The sequence below is a fragment of the Triturus cristatus genome, chromosome 8 (genome assembly GCF_964204655.1).
Source record: "Triturus cristatus chromosome 8, aTriCri1.1, whole genome shotgun sequence".
Classification (NCBI taxonomy): domain Eukaryota; kingdom Metazoa; phylum Chordata; class Amphibia; order Caudata; family Salamandridae; genus Triturus; species Triturus cristatus.
The window spans coordinates 160,837,781-160,854,752 of record NC_140591.1 but is presented as its reverse complement, the minus strand read 5'-3'; the positions used below and the strand labels follow the sequence as shown (position 1 = coordinate 160,854,752).

At 46.8% G+C, this 16,972-nt stretch overlaps 1 protein-coding gene across 2 annotated transcripts in view; it reads right to left on the bottom strand.

Annotated features, from left to right (window-relative positions):
- TMPRSS2 (transmembrane serine protease 2) overlaps window positions 1-16,972 on the bottom strand; it is a 418,330-nt gene that overhangs the window by 332,145 nt on the left and 69,213 nt on the right. The window contains exon 1 of one of the 2 annotated variants that reach the window (XM_085621227.1): window positions 141-173. The exons of the other annotated variant lie outside the window; for it this stretch is intronic. The gene's annotated coding sequence lies outside the window, so the exon portion shown is untranslated. Of the gene's footprint in view, window positions 1-140; window positions 174-16,972 lie in introns of those variants that run through there. 2 annotated transcript variants of the gene reach the window in all.

The window sequence follows — 16,972 nt, the reverse complement described above, 5'->3', positions numbered from 1 at the left end:
CGTTCTATCAAGGCGGACAGCTGTGTTAGAATGGTAAATTAAAAGGGGAAAACAGTGTGCAGAAGCAGGAAAAATCATTACTATTTTGTGTATAAATAAAACAACCAAATGATTCAAATAGAAGAAAAAAATAAACTTACTACAAGACTGACTTTTTCAGACTAAGAACAACTCTAGTTCTCGGAGGCCTGATTGACAACGAAAGAATGAAAATCCAGTTGCTGAGATTTTGCTTGAGGAAAATAGGTCTTGTTGTGGACATGATGTACAATTGCTCGAATATCCTTATGTATTTCCTGTTCCGTGTACAAACATAATAATGAGACGTCAGCCAATAGCAATATTAAATAGCACGTTTTATTGCTTGTTAATAAATTGCATAACTACTGTGATAAACAGGGTAATAACTTCAATGTACAAGGGTAAATATTAACTGTACATACACCCATTGTGTAAATGAATACTGAGAAGCGTCTTTTAGTGCTTCAGTGAGAACAAGGTGTCCCTGTTTCAAGATTCCATTCCGACAATGTCACATAAGCACGTGCAGAGTGCAAACCACGTGACGTCACCGGGTGAGGACAGGCGACAAGGCCCGAAACAAGTACAGTCACAGCTTTCCTAGTCAAGGCCTTTAAAAAGCTTCACTAAAATACACACCACAGGTAAAAAGCATGGGCGGCCACAGTGCAAGTGTCACAGTCACACCAGCAGTACAAACTTCACACACACACACACACACACACACACCCATACCAGCTACAGCAGAAGTGCAACAGTTCCTCTCACACACAGAACAAGTACACCACAGGCAGTAACATAACAACGGGCTTATTTTACCCACACAAACGCACACACACAGACAGACATTAGATGCAAGGACAGCAATAATAAACTCTTTATATTAGTCATCAAAGGAAGGAGCGCTGCCTTCCTTTGCAAACTTCACTCACCCACCGAGCGGCTGCATTGTGGAAGGCAGCAACCGTGCAAGCATCACTCAATCATGGAGCAAGTGCAGCATGGGAGGCAGCAGTCCAAGCATCACTCACCTACAGAGCAGCTGCATTGTGGAAGGCAGCAACCGTGCAAGCATCACTCAATCATGGAGCAAGTGCAGCATGGGAGGCAGCAGTCCAAGCATCACTCACCTACAGAGCAGCTGCATTGTGGAAGGCAGCAACCGTGCAAGCATCACTCAATCATGGAGCAAGTGCAGCATGGGAGGCTGCAGTCCAAGCATCACTCACCTACAGAGCGGCTGTATTGTGGAAGGCAGCAACCGTGCAAGCATCACTCAATCATGGAGCAAGTGCAGCATGGGAGGCAGCAGTCCAAGCATCACTCACCTACAGAGCGGCTGCATTGTAGAAGGCAGCAACCGTGCAAGCATCACTCAATCATGGAGCAAGTGCAGCATGGGAGGCAGCAGTCCAAGCATCACTCACCTACAGAGCAGCTGCATTGTGGAAGGCAGCAACCGTGCAAGCATCACTCAATCATGGAGCAAGTGCAGCATGGGAGGCTGCAGTCCAAGCATCACTCACCTACAGAGCGGCTGTATTGTGGAAGGCAGCAACCGTGCAAGCATCACTCAATCATGGAGCAAGTGCAGCATGGGAGGCAGCAGTCCAAGCATCACTCACCTACAGAGCGGCTGCATTGTAGAAGGCAGCAACCGTGCAAGCATCACTCAATCATGGAGCAAGTGCAGCATGGGAGGCTGCAGTCCAAGCATCACTCACCTACAGAGCGGCTGCATTGTGGAAGGCAGCAACAATGCAAGCATCACTCAATCATGGAGCAAGTGCAGCATGGGAGGCTGCAGTCTAAGCATCACTCACCTACAGAGCGGCTGCATTGTGGAAGGCAGCAACCGTGCAAGCATCACTCAATCATGGAGCAAGTGCAGCTTGAGAGGCTGCAGTCCAAGCATCACTCACCTACAGAGCGGCTGCATTGTAGAAGGCAGCAACCGTGCAAGCATCACTCAATCATGGAGCAAGTGCAGCATGGGAGGCAGCAGTCCAAGCATCACTCACCTACAGAGCGGCTGTATTGTGGAAGGCAGCAACCGTGCAAGCATCACTCAATCATGGAGCAAGTGCAGCATGGGAGGCAGCAGTCCAAGCATCACTCACCTACAGAGCGGCTGCATTGTAGAAGGCAGCAACCGTGCAAGCATCACTCAATCATGGAGCAAGTGCAGCATGGGAGGCTGCAGTCCAAGCATCACTCACCTACAGAGCGGCTGCATTGTGGAAGGCAGCAACAATGCAAGCATCACTCAATCATGGAGCAAGTGCAGCATGGGAGGCTGCAGTCCAAGCATCACTCACCCACCGAGCGGGTGCATTGTGGAAGGCAGCAACAGTGCAAGCATCCCTCAATCATGGAGCAAGTGCAGCATGGGAGGCAGCAGTCCAAGCATCACTCACCTACAGAGCAGCTGCATTGTGGAAGGCAGCAACCGTGCAAGCATCACTCAATCATGGAGCAAGTGCAGTATGGGAGGCAGCAGTCCAAGCATCACTCACCCACCGAGCGGGTGCATTGTGGAAGGCCGCAACCGTGCAAGCATCACTCAATCATGGAGCAAGTGCAGCATGGGAGGCAGCAGTCCAAGCATCACTCACCTACAGAGCGGCTGCATTGTGGAAGGCAGCAACCGTGCAAGCATCACCCAATCATGGAGCAAGTGCAGCATGGCAGGCTGCAGTCCAAGCATCACTCACCCACCGAGCGGGTTCATTGTTGAAGGCGCTAACCGTGCAAGCATCACTCAATCATGGAGCAAGTGCAGCATGGGAGGCAGCAGTCCAAGCATCACTCACCTACAGAGCAGCTGCATTGTGGAAGGTAGCAACAGTGCAAGCATCACTCAATCATGGAGCAAGTGCAGCATGGGAGGCTGCAGTCCAAGCATCACTCACCTACAGAGCGGCTGCATTGTGAAAGGCAGCAACCGTGCAAGCATCCCTCAATCATTGAGCAAGTGCAGCATGGGAGGTTGCAGTCCAAGCATCACTCACCTACAGAGCGGCTGCATTGTGGAAGGCAGCAACCGTGCAAGCATCACTCAATCATGGAGCAAGTGCAGTATGGGAGGCTGCAGTCCAAGCATCACTCACCCACCGAGCGGGTGCATTGTGGAAGGCAACAACCGTGCAAGCATCACTCAATCATGGAGCAAGTGCAGCTTGAGAGGCTGCAGTCCAAGCATCACTCACCCACCGAGCGGGTGCATTGTGAAAGGCAGCAACTGTGCAAGCATCACTCAATCATGGAGCAAGTGCAGCTTGAGAGGCTGCAGTCCAAGCATCACTCACCTACAGAGCAGCTGCATTGTGGAAGGCAGAAACCGTGCAAGCATCACTCAATCATGGCGCAAGTGCAGCATGGGAGGCTGCAGTCCAAGCATCACTCAGCTACAGAGCAGCTGCATTGTGGAAGGCAGCAACCGTGCAAGCATCACTCAATCATGGAGCAAGTGTAGCATGGGAGGCTGCAGTCCAAGCATCACTCACCTACAGAGCGGCTGCATTGTGGAAGGCAGCAACCGTGCAAGCATCACTCAATCATGGAGCAAGTGCAGCATGGGAGGCTGCAGTCCAAGCATCACTCACCCACCGAGCGGGTGCATTGTGGAAGGCAGCAACCGTGCAAGCATCACTCAATCATGGAGCAAGTGCAGCATGGGAGGCTGCAGTCCAAGCATCACTCACCTACAGAGCAGCTGCATTGTGGAAGGCAGCAACCGTGCAAGCATCACTCAATCATGGCGCCAGTGCAGCATGGGAGGCTGCAGTCCAAGCATCACTCAGCTACAGAGCAGCTGCATTGTGGAAGGCAGCAACCGTGCAAGCATCACTCAATCATGGAGCAAGTGCAGCATGGGAGGCTGCAGTCCAAGCATCACTCACCTACAGAGCGGCTGCATTGTGGAAGGCAGCAACAATGCAAGCATCACTCAATCATGGAGCAAGTGCAGCATGGGAGGCTGCAGTCCAAGCATCACTCACCTACAGAGCGGCTGCATTGTGGAAGACAGCAACCGTGCAAGCATCACTCAATCATGGAGCAAGTGCAGCATGAGAAGCTGCAGCCCAAGCATCACTCACCTACAGAGCGGCTGCATTGTGGAAGGCAGAAACCGTGCAAGCATCACTCAATCATGCAGCAAGTGCAGCATGGGAGGCTGCAGTCCAAGCATCACTCACCTACAGAGCGGCTGCATTGTGGAAGGCAGCAACCGTGCAAGCATCACTCAATCATGGAGCAAGTGCAGCATGGGAGGCTGCAGTCCAAGCATCACTCACCCACCGAGCGGGTGCATTGTGGAAGGCAGCAACCGTGCAAGCTTCACTCAATCATGGAGCAAGTGCAGCATGGGAGGCTGCAGTCCAAGCATCACTCACCTACAGAGCAGCTGCATTGTGGAAGGCAGCAAACGTGCAAGCATCACTCAATCATGGAGCAAGTGCAGCATGGGAGGCTGCAGTCCAAGCATCACTCACCTACAGAGCGGCTGCATTGTGGAAGGCAGCAACCGTGCAAGCATCACTCAATCGTGGAGCAAGTGCAGCATGGGAGGCTGCAGTCCAAGCATCACTCACCTACAGAGCGGCTGTATTGTGGAAGGCAGCAACCGTGCAAGCATCACTCAATCGTGGAGCAAGTGCAGCATGGGAGGCTGTAGTCCAAGCATCACTCTCCCATGGAGCAGGTACATTGTGTGAGGCAGCAACAGTGCAAGCATCACTCAATCATGGAGCAAGTGCAGCATGGGAGGCTGCACTTCAAGCATCACTCACCTACAGAGCGGCTGCATTGTGGAAGGCAGCAACCGTGCAAGCATCACTCAATCATGGAGCAAGTGCAGCATGGGAGGCTGCACTTCAAGCATCACTCACCTACAGAGCGGCTGCATTGTGGAAGGCAGCAACCGTGCAAGCATCACTCAATCATGGAGCAAGTGCAGCATGGGAGGCTGCAGTCCAAGCATCACTCACCTACAGAGCGGCTGTATTGTGGAAGGCAGCAACCGTGCAAGCATCACTCAATCATTGAGCAAGTGCAGCATGGGAGGCAGCAGTCCAAGCATCACTCACCTACAGAGCGGCTGCATTGTAGAAGGCAGCAACCGTGCAAGCATCACTCAATCATGGAGCAAGTGCAGCATGGGAGGCAGCAGTCCAAGCATCACTCACCTACAGAGCAGCTGCATTGTGGAAGGCAGCAACCGTGCAAGCATCACTCAATCATGGAGCAAGTGCAGCATGGGAGGCTGCAGTCCAAGCATCACTCACCTACAGAGCGGCTGTATTGTGGAAGGCAGCAACCGTGCAAGCATCACTCAATCATGGAGCAAGTGCAGCATGGGAGGCAGCAGTCCAAGCATCACTCACCTACAGAGCGGCTGCATTGTAGAAGGCAGCAACCGTGCAAGCATCACTCAATCATGGAGCAAGTGCAGCATGAGAGGCTGCAGCCCAAGCATCACTCACCTACAGAGCGGCTGCATTGTGGAAGGCAGCAACAATGCAACCATCACTCACCCACCCACGGAGCAGGTGCAGAATGGGTGTCAGCAGTAGTCAGGCTAAGTCAGATACACACCCTAAACTAACCTGTGCTCACCCTTGATATCTTGGCACAGAGCAGTCAGGCTTAACTTAAGAAGTAATGTTAAAAGTATTTGTGTAACACTTAAAACAGTAAAACAGTAAAAATACCACAAGTAAGATACCACACAAGGTTAGAAAAATAGAGCTTAATATAATGAACAAAATAAGGCTATCTGGTCACTGTAGAACGGGTCAAATTAAAACTTCGGGTTGAGATGTGTGGGCGGGTATGAACAGGAAAGGTGGTGAGAGGAGTGGATCTGTTCAATACATCCCAAACCCCTAGGGTGGTCACCTTGGGCGTGCTGATGTAGGTATTGCGCGGTCGATGGTGTTTGTGTTTCCACAAGAGGTCCCAGATCATTCATCCTGTTAGTTGTCTATCCATATGGAGCCAGAGTTTTCCGATTCTCGAAGTGACCAGTCTGTAATCACCCTCAATTGGGCTGCCCTATTTTATCCCAAGAAGTCTAATAAGGCCAACCCTCCCTCCTCCCTCTGCCACACCAACACGCAGTTGGAGAGCCGTGCTCCTACCAAATGAACTTGGTGATCATTGTTTTCAATTCGGAGAAAAGCGCCCGGTCTACGGAGATCGGAAGGCCCAGGAAGAGCTATAGTAAATGTGGGAGAACGTTCATTTTTATAGCATATACCCACCCTATCCAGGAGAGGTGGGCCTTCCGCCATCTAGCACAATTCGCTTTAAGCTGGCGCAACAGAGGAGGGTAGTTAGCTCCGTAGAGGTGCTTGGGGGTGAGTTTTATGCCCAGGTAAGTAATGCCTTTGTGAGCACTCCGGTAGGGGGTCGCACATTCAATGGCCCGCATGGACTCCTTAGTCACCGTAAGGTTAAGGAGGAAGGATTTTGAGAGGTTCACCTTGAAGCCCGTGACCTGTTCATAGGAGGTGAGTTCAGACTGGATCGCTGGGAGAGAAGATTGGGGACTTGTGACTAGAAGAAGTACATCATCCGCAAAAAGGGATATCTTGTGTTCATCCGTGCCAAATGGGACTCCCCCTATGTCCGGGTTAGATCGAAAGCGCTCCGTGAAGGGTTCTATGCTGAGCGCAAATAGGAGGGGGGATAGAGGGCACCCCTGACGGGTGCCCTGCGAGAGGTCAAAAGGTTCCGAGGCGACCCCATTGACCACGACCTTAAATCGCGGCTCGCAATATTTTGCTCTGACCATGCCGATAAAGGTCTCAGTGGAGCCAAACCAAAATAGAGTACGGATCATAAAGGACCAGTCAACTCGTTCAAAGGCCTTCTACACATCCAGCGAGAGAAGGACCGTGGGTATTGCCTTCCTTTGTGCTTTTTCAATAAAGTGAACTACTATTCGGAGGTTATCATGGGTTTGCCTCCTCTTGATAAAGCCCGCTTGTTCGGGCTGCACGAGGAACGGCATGATATTTTCCAGGCGGGCTGTGGAAATGTGGATTTTCCTGGTCAGTTATGTCCCCTATCTTGGACCCCAACGGTTCTATCTGCGTGTTACAAGTACATGTATGTTCCCTCCAGTTCCAGTTTCTAAGACGCAAACATATGTGTGTCTACCGTCGACATGTTCTCTGTCAGATCCGCCATCGATGGGCTGGATATTCGATTCCTAGGTATAAAAGGTCACCGACTTTATATGGCTAAGTTACTCCATTTTTACAGTTCAGGCAAGTAGGCCCGATTCTGTCCTCAAAGCCTTTCCCTGCTCTCAGCCTCTGACAGCTTCAGCTTGAGCTCACATCTGTATCCATGAACTTTGTCCTACTCCCTGTGCAGCTAACGGTGCCTGCCTTGGCCAGTTTTCGCCTGCCTGCCAAGAAGCTGTATTTCACCTTCGAATTATCTATTTTGCTCTTCAGCCGATGCATTCCTGTCTAGTGATTTAGGAAAACATTTCCTTTAGCTCACAAGCAAAGGACTCAGCCTTTCCGTCCTCCTGCAAGTGATTCATAGCCCTGCTGCCATGGAAAGTTTTCTGCCCCTCGCATCTCATATAGACACTTAGACGCTTGTACACGCACACACAGTTAGTATAGAATAGATTCTGTCCGAGAGTCCTTCCTTGTGGATAACATAGTTCTCCAAACATAGGATGGTAGATATGATTTGGGATTAGGTTGACTTGACCCCTCAGACTTCTCGTCTCCACATGTAGAGCTAAATGTCAAGTCCCCTTCACCCCCTAGTTGCACGTCAATTACACGTCATACTGCTGCGCGCGCATCTATGCCAAGTATTATCTTATAGATCCACCTATGTCTGATAATGCAAACCAATCATGTTTCTTTTATTCCTTATTACGCCTAGTTTCGATTACGTACCTGTTTTGTCACTTTTCTTATCAAATGTTACGCCTTCTACATTCGTTTCATTGTAATGTACTTATTATAAAAATACATGTCTGTCAATAAATTATTGTACTTCACTTCCTGAACCCTCGTGGTGACGGAACCTGAAGGCCGCGACTCGAGTCGGCCATTTTGAATGGAATAAAGCCCATTTAGAAAACCTCTTATACCACGGATTCTGCCTCTTGTTATTTTGAGCTATTTACTTTATTTTAAGATTCCGTATGAAATTCAGTCCGGTATTTTATTTACCACATAATGGCGCCCGAATAGGGACACTTTCTCATCTCACGCGCCGGCGGTGCGTTGCAGGCCCGGTCTCCTGCCACAGCTGGACGGACCATAAACGCGTACCAGCAGGATTTCCTGTAAGCTCCCTCCGGTCAAGCGGGGGCGACTGAGGCTGCGATCAACCCAGACGAGGCGGTGAGAAGTGCGAAGTATCCCGACCAGAGCCTAGCTGAGAGAGCAAGATCCGAGGTATACAGAGGCCCACCAGGTTTTCCGAAATCCCGATGTCCAGAGGGTCCGCTGTCCGCAGTCATCGAGTCCTGTCCATTCTCTGAGGCCTTCCGTTTCAAGGAGCTACTCGGTGAGTACCATCGCCGGGGAGGCGTGTTGACGCGCACATAGGTTGTGCCGGTCAAAACGGATTTGGGTACACAAATCCGGTCTGCACTGTTTAGCAGTGTATATGTACTGTTTAGCAGTATATCAAGTATTCCGAAGTATTTGGTTATTGTCAAGAATTCAGCGTGGTGATTAGTTAGGCAGACCGTCATCATTGTCGATCATTGTTAAAATGTTTAATGTTTAATGTTTAAAGTAGTCAGAAATGTCTTGCATATTGTGGTATGAATGATTGTTCATTGTTCACCGTTCATTATTGTGTTTTTTTCGTATTAAGAAAATTCAAGAGTAAGTATCAGATCCGTTGTCAATATGCCGCTCTTCTCGAAGTTAAGACAGATTACTACCCGAAAAGGGGTGCTTGAAGAAGCAGTTCCTATTCCTCCTAGGGACACTCCAGGGCATTTTATGTACCATAAACATGGCTTAGATGCCATATTGTTTCTTGATCTATGGGTAGATTATACCAAGGGATTACCGGAAAGTCAAAGGTGGCCCATAGCGGGAACCTGGGATGCAGAGTGCATCATGAAAGTGGAGGAAGAGTTATGGAAAAGAAAGGTCAGACAGTCACAGAAAGACGCTGTTGAGTTATGGCGTAAAGAATCTCATAGACGAACAGAAAAAGCACGTAGACAAGAAGAGAGGAGTAAAGAAAGTTCAAATAAAGTTCAAGAAAATCTATTAATTGAGGAAGGTATCCGAGTGAGATCAGAACAAGTAAATAGACAAAGAAATGCTCTTATGAATGGTATGTATCCCCTACTAGCCGAAGGATTACCTAAGGCTGCTCCAGAGATACCAAAAGACTTGCCACCCCCATTATTTCCAATTAAGGTACATCAAAAGGGGCTTCCCAGAACCGCAGAAGATGTTTTTCTTTCCTCATATCTAGATGACACAGCTCCCGAGTATGCTAACGCCGCACCACATAGACCGTCTGGCGGAGGGGTTCAACGTCAGGATCAGGTATCTGTCCCCGTGCAACAGCAAGTTCCGACACAAGCGTCGGCAAGCACATCTGTTTCCGCATCTGTCTCCGCAGTCGACTCTACAGAGGTATCGACACCCATAGTTGCTGTGTCACGTTCGACGAACCCATTCACACCCGACGCCCCAGATGGGGCCACGAGAGGTGCTAGCAGTACCTTTACACCACCCAGAATAAATAAACTTGTTTTTCAAGAGTCAGCACATTCACGTACACCAAAATTCGTAAATGAACGTACGCTTAAGGAACTCCTTGTTAATTGTAGATATGACCCCGTGGTCGGTAAAGAGGACGAAATGGTCCTGGCATCATTACGTATCAGACGAGCCGCAGAGTATTTAGCAAGGTTACCAGGAATGACTACGCATCTAGATAACATATATCATTTTGTTCAAACAGGACGAGATCCAGGCTGTATTAACAGAGCTATGGAATTCCAGAAAGTAGAGATACAGGGGGAACTGTTACGTTTCCTCATAAACTGTATGATCAGAAATCAAGATCGTCCGGGGGTAGACCCGAATGCAATGCTTATTCTTACAAGATGGAGTCAGAATATATCGGAAGGGAGACACGATAAGCAAAATTGTATAATAGCCATGTGCCGAAAAATCCGTAAAGAAATAGAGCGTATTCATGAAGAAAGATTGGGAACAGACGAGTTTGAGCAAGATGAAGTGTCCGAATCAGGGAACTCTGCAAGACAGTCAGAGACCATAGCCTATGTAGGCAGAGGAAGATCCTGTGATAATGCTAGATGTTTTTCTGATCCCATACACTCAGTATGCTCAAATAACAGCAGAACGTATCCAACGCCTGTAATAAATCTGAAGTCTCCTGAACATTCGTTTCAAGCCGCAGATAAAATACTACGAGAACGAAGGGGTTACCACCTCCTCGATTCCATGGATGAGCAAGAATTAGCCAGATCAGCCGTTCACTGGATTGTTAGTCCTGAAAAATACGGTGATGAGACCGTAGCACACACGTTTCTCAACCTCAGTACAGATGAACAACGTTTAGCTGGAATCTATATGATTCAGCAACTCCTCATATTATATAAGAGCCAACATGCTGACCCTGGTCCTTTACCTGATATATTAACGGAACTACTCACAAACAGATGGAGAGGTTCTAGTAACAAGCTAATTAAAGAGATATTAGTGTCACGTAAGCAGTATGTCCTTTTTGTAAATCCAGATTCTCTCTCCCTGCCCCGCAGAGAAAGAGCACCGTACTATATGGATAGACAAAATCCTTTACGGGAAGTGCACCCAATAAAAGGCGAAGACAATGAGTTTCACCGTGTATTTGTTTACACACCCATATCAAAAATAGAATTATTAGAAATGAAGAAAGTAGTACCTAGTCATGACAAAGACCCAGCGGGTTTCCACCGAGAAATTAAAGACATGTTACTGATGGGAGAGTACACCTTTCCTGATATTATGACGATATTAAAGGTGCTTTTGCCTGCTGGCATTTATGAAAAACTGAAAGAAAAAGAGTGGGAAGTAGGAGACCAAAAGATAGACTGGACAGCATTAGCAGAGGAAGAAAGGAGCCGAACTGCAGGTTCGGGGCTCGGGGATAAAGTTAAACTGTTACCAGGTTTACTAGTACAGGTACTGCCACGTTTATTAACTACAAAAAAGGAAGATTGGGGTGCAATCACAGCCTGTAAACAAAAGCAAGATGAAGACACAAGCGATTATTATGCTCGATTTGAAAAATGTTTTGGTATAAATAGTGGTATAAAAGCAAGTAGTGACTCATATCCACATCTATTTGTGACAAAATTAGTGGAAAATGCATTGCCCCCAGTGAAGAATAGAATATTGAAATTCGAGAGTACCTGGCAAAGTAACACTCCGTCGCAAATGCTACAAATGTTACAGTATCATCACAATAGAATTAGGGATGAACAAGAACACGAGCATAGACGCATGAAGGATACAAAAATGAAAATGCTAGTTTCTCAGACAGTACCAGCAGATGGTCACAAAAAGGGTGTGACACATTCTGGTGATTCTGCAGTTCCTGTAAAAGGAACCTGCAATTACTGTAAACAACTAGGCCATTATGTACATGATTGTCAAGTCCTGAAACGTAATATAGCTACAGGTATTGCAAAAGAGAGACCACGATTAGTTAGACAAGATCAGAATGAACAAGGAGCTATGCAGCATGGACAGTCCATGCCAGTTCAGCAACAGTCCATGCCAGCCTCACAGCAACCCATACAGTTTGTGCCAGCTGCACCACCGTTGCCTGCTTCTGCCACACAAACAACAACACGACAAATGTATCAGACTGCACAGTATGAATACCCTGAATATCAGCATTACGCATGAACCAGCCTAGAGAGGGAAGTTGACTTACCGCTCATCGAGATTCCTGTAGATCAAGAAGGACCTTATGTACATAGTGAATTATTAGGTCAAAATAGAAAATTCTTACTCGATACAGGGGCAAGTCGAACAACCATAAAACGTAGTGAAGTTCCAGGGGCACCCCTCTCAGGCTCTCAAAATGTTTCCCTTGGTTTTTCGGGAAAACCTATTGTTAATGAAGTATCACAGCCTCTACCACTTACGATAGGACCTTTGACACGAACTACAGATTTATTGCTTACTAAATCATGCCCAGAAAATCTGTTAGGAATTAAAACTCTGAAAGCACTAGGAGCCATAATATGTTGTTCTCCGGAAGGAGTAAGGTTGTTTTTGCGTGATTTTAAAGGTCACTATGTGTCTAGAGACATGGATCCCCGACTACAGACTTTACCAGTACATCTATGGGCACAAGGCCCTACGGATGTTGGCTGCATGAACATTACACCCTATCGAGTTACATTGAAAGCAGGAGTGGTACTACCACGAATGCGACAATACAAGTTACCGCATGATGCTGTAGTGGCTTTGCTGAAAATCATTGATGAGCTAATTGCCCAGGGAGTAGTTGTAGAAACAGACTCCAATGTATGTAATTCACCGATAATTCCGATTCTTAAACGAACTGATCCTACTGCCCCACCAGTGTACCGATTGGTTATTGATTTGCGTGAACTAAACAAGTGCATTGTACCACAATTCCCTGTGGTCCCTGATATATCATCATTGTTGACAGCAATTGATTCCGAAGCAACATTTTTTACTGTAATTGATCTCAAGAATGCCTTTTTCAGCGTCCCAATAGATCCGGAAAGCCAATACTTGTTCGGATTCAGTTTAAATGGGCGCAGCTTTAAATTCTCACGCGCTCCCCAAGGATTCACAGAAAGCCCCAGCATCTACAGCCAAGCACTGAAACGAGAACTTGACAGTATCCACATGCCAGTCAATACAGCACTGCTTCAATATGTCGATGATCTGCTGATCACCGCGAGAAGCGAGCCAGAATGTGAAAAAGCTTCTCTGACAGTTTTACATTTTCTAGCCGACAAGGGGCACAAGGTGTCTCCTTCTAAGCTGCAATTCTGTGTCCAGCGAGTTATTTATCTTGGTCACTCGCTGTCCAAGGAGGGAAGGCAGCTTACACCAGATCGCATCCAGTTAATTGCTAACATGTCAATACCCCAGACACAGAAGGAGGTGCGGGCTTTCATAGGCCTCACTTCATATTGTAGGCAGTGGATCCCTCAGTACGCATTTCTAGCAAAACCACTCATTCAGTTAACCACACAGGAGGCAGCCACATCGACTGTTCTCCCTTGGACTCAGGAACATACACAAGCTTTTGAAAGCCTAAAGAAAGCTTTATGTCAAGCACCTGTTTTAGCAACACCATGTTATAGCAAACATTTTACACTCTTTGTTACAGAACGCGAAGGTACTGCCTTGTCAGTACTCACTCAGGATCAAGCAGGATCACGCAAGCCATGTGCTTATTTTTCCAGTACATTAGATCCCGTAGCTCAGGCTTTGCCTGCATGCCTGAAATCAGTGGCAGCGACAGCTTTAGCAATCAGACAAAGCGATGCCATAGTATTAGGACACCCATTGACAGTACAAGTACCACATGCAGTAGAGATTCTTGTGAACCGAACACAAACACAACACTTGACCATAGCAAGACTTACCGGTTATGAACTGACATTGTTTCAACCACACATAGAGATCCGACGGTGTAATACATTGAATCCTGCTACACTATTACCTGTAATTGGAACAGACCCACTAGCTCATGATTGTGTTGAAATCATTGAAATAAAGACGAAACCTAGACAAGACTTGACAGACGTTCCATTGTTAGATCCGGACCTGACGTTGTATGTAGACGGATCGTGCATGAGAACAAGTACAGGAGATTTAGTGGCCGCGTATGCAGTCACGACAGACACTGAAGTTATTGAGACACATTGTATAGATACTCTGTCAGCCCAAGCAGCAGAACTTATTGCTCTAACGCAAGCCTGTATTCAAGCCACAAATAAGAAAGTTAATGTATACACTGACTCACGTTATGCATTCGGAGTTGTACACGACTTCGGCGTGCTGTGGCGAGAGAGAGGTTATTTAACGTCCCATGGTGCCCACATTCAGCACGGACCCCTCATTCATGCTTTGTTAGACGCAATACATCTACCCACTGCTATATCGATTATGAAATGTAAAGCACACACGAAGGTTACTGATACCATTTCTCAAGGAAATGATTTAGCTGACAGAACAGCTAAACAGACTGCTCAGAATCGCACATTAGACATGACAAAGCCAATAGTTCAGACACCAACACAGTGTATGACAATTAAGGATCCCGCACTTGACGTAATTGACATACAGACACATGCCACAGCAGAAGAAATAAAGAAGTGGACTGAACTAGGAGGGATCCAGACAGATCAAGGATGGATGACGAAGGAGAAATCTGTATGGTTTCTCCCTGATTCCATGGTTCAAGCCATTATAGCTACAGTTCACAGTCCAGCACATTTAGGAGAGAAGGCTATGCTAGACAGCATTCAGCACATTTGGTTCAACAAACATTTACGAGCAGCAGCTAAACAAAAAGTTCGTACCTGTATGATATGTTGTCAGTTTAATCCAGGAAAGAGTGTTCCCGTAGAGCAGGGTGGATTTCAGCCTCCTGACCATCCTTTTGAAGTTCTCCAGATGGATTATATTCAGATGGAACGTTGTCGAGGATTCAAATATGTTCTTGTAGTTGTTTGCGCTCTCTCCCGTTGGACAGAGGCGTATCCCGTATCAGATTACACGGCCCCGACTACTGCCAAGCAGCTAGTTCGAGAATTCTTCCCACGGTACGGTTTACCACGTGTTGTATATTCAGATAACGGCCAGCCTTTCTCATCCGAATTAATGAAACATGTCTCACTTTTGTTGGGATATCAGTGGAAATTCCACTGTGTCCGACACCCCGAGGCAGCAGGTCTCGTGGAACGACATAATCAACTTTTAAAAATCAGATTGTCTAAAATATGTCAGGAAAAAGGTGTGGACTGGATAGTAGCCTTACCAGTTGCGCTATTCTACATGAGAATGGTAGCACACTCTCGAACAGGGCTATCCCCTTATGAAGTGATCTTTGGTAGACCACCGAATATGTGGGGGACGCCTATACCCCGTAAAATAACTGATGTTGACTGTAATATGCTGACAGATTACCTGGCTTCCTTGATGTCTGCACTACAATCTTGTCGTTCACAGGTAGTCGCAGCTTTTCCCGACAACACCGAGGTGAAACCTCATGACGTAATTCCCGGTGATTATGTTCTCATCAGAAATTTTGATCGGAAAACCCAACTGGAGCCAAGGTGGAGGCTTCCTAAGTTGGTCCTGCTGACGACCAGAACAGCTGTGAAGATCGAAGGAAGAAAAGGATGGGTGCATTCCGGCCATATAAAGAAATTTTATGGACTTCCTCCTGACACAAACAGTACTTCCCGTGTGTCTTCCCCTATTGACTCAAAGCTACCTTTGGCTGAGGCCAGTAGCACCGAACTCTATAAGCAGAAACTCAGGTCCAGATCTAAACTGTCGGACGATTTGATTGTTTAAGTCCTCTCCAAGGTGAAGCGGTTGAATCTGTCCCGACATGTATCCCTTAGGTCTAAATGATATAGAGTCCAGAATCATAGTGAAACGACATGCTTATTGTAAATTACTGCGTAACCACTGTATTGTGACTTTATTAATTTTGTTTTCCTTGAGTTTTTTAATAGTTACTGCAAGTATATTGTTGCATATGTATTACCCTGTTTCTAACCGTGCTTTCAATATAACTGATGAACATTCTTTTAGTGACTTACCCCCACATGAGTTGTCCTATAGACTTGCGCTGCGTAATAACACATTCATTAGTATGTTACATCATTCCCATCAGACTAGTAATGCCACCAATTGCTGGGTGTGTGGCCGACTTCCTCCCTATCAGAATAACAAAGGAGTTCTGCCTTTCTTTCCACATCCATTCACACACAATGGCTCCTGTGGAGCATGGTTTAGTTTATTAAATTCCATAGACCCAGACACAGCAGTTTATCAACAACATTGGATATGGGGAAATCTGAATCTAGTTTTATTCAAAGTCTGTCACCCTAATAAGGAGGGTCACCCCAGTAGAACAGGAACTGATTTAGAAAATGAAGTGTATAAATTAGGTAATTTTACGCCTAATCTTATGATTTTGAATGTTAAATCCGAAGTTGAACTAATTCTGCCAACTATGTCAGTATTTCCAGTTAAGGGTGAATTATGTGTGAGAAAAGTTGGTTCCATACATATGGGCCATAGCCAATGTGTTACTACAGTAGAATATAGTGATCAAGGTAAATCTTCATTTAGAGCTTCTCGCCATTCTTACTTTATATGTGGTCAGACGGCATATATGCGTCTGCCTCTAGATTGGGATGGTACCTGTTACATCGCATTCCTTCTGCCACCTGTTTTCCTAGCTCCTCCTGATTATTATCGACATGTTCATTTAGTACACAAAAGAGAGCGGAGAGATCTCCCAGTTGTCGATTATATTGAGACGGCATGGGACAAGTATGTAGATTTCAATAAAGGTATCTTTCCCTATATAGGTACTATATCAAATAGTAAGCTGATACGCAGACTCACCAAGACTCTTGAAGCTGTAGTAAACGAGACTATAACCGCCCTAGGCAATCTGACAGAGGAACAATCAGTGATGAGAATTGTTGTTCTCCAGAATCGTCTTGTCCTTGACGTCATCCTGGCCGATAGGGGCGGAGCTTGCAGGGTCATCGGATCCAGCTGCTGCATATTCATACCAGAAAATTCGCCATCTGTATATAAAGCTATAACACGCCTTCATAAGATTGTAAGCCAGATACACGAAAATCCAGGCACTTGGACGTGGTCCGGGTGGTTTTGGAGTGTGATAT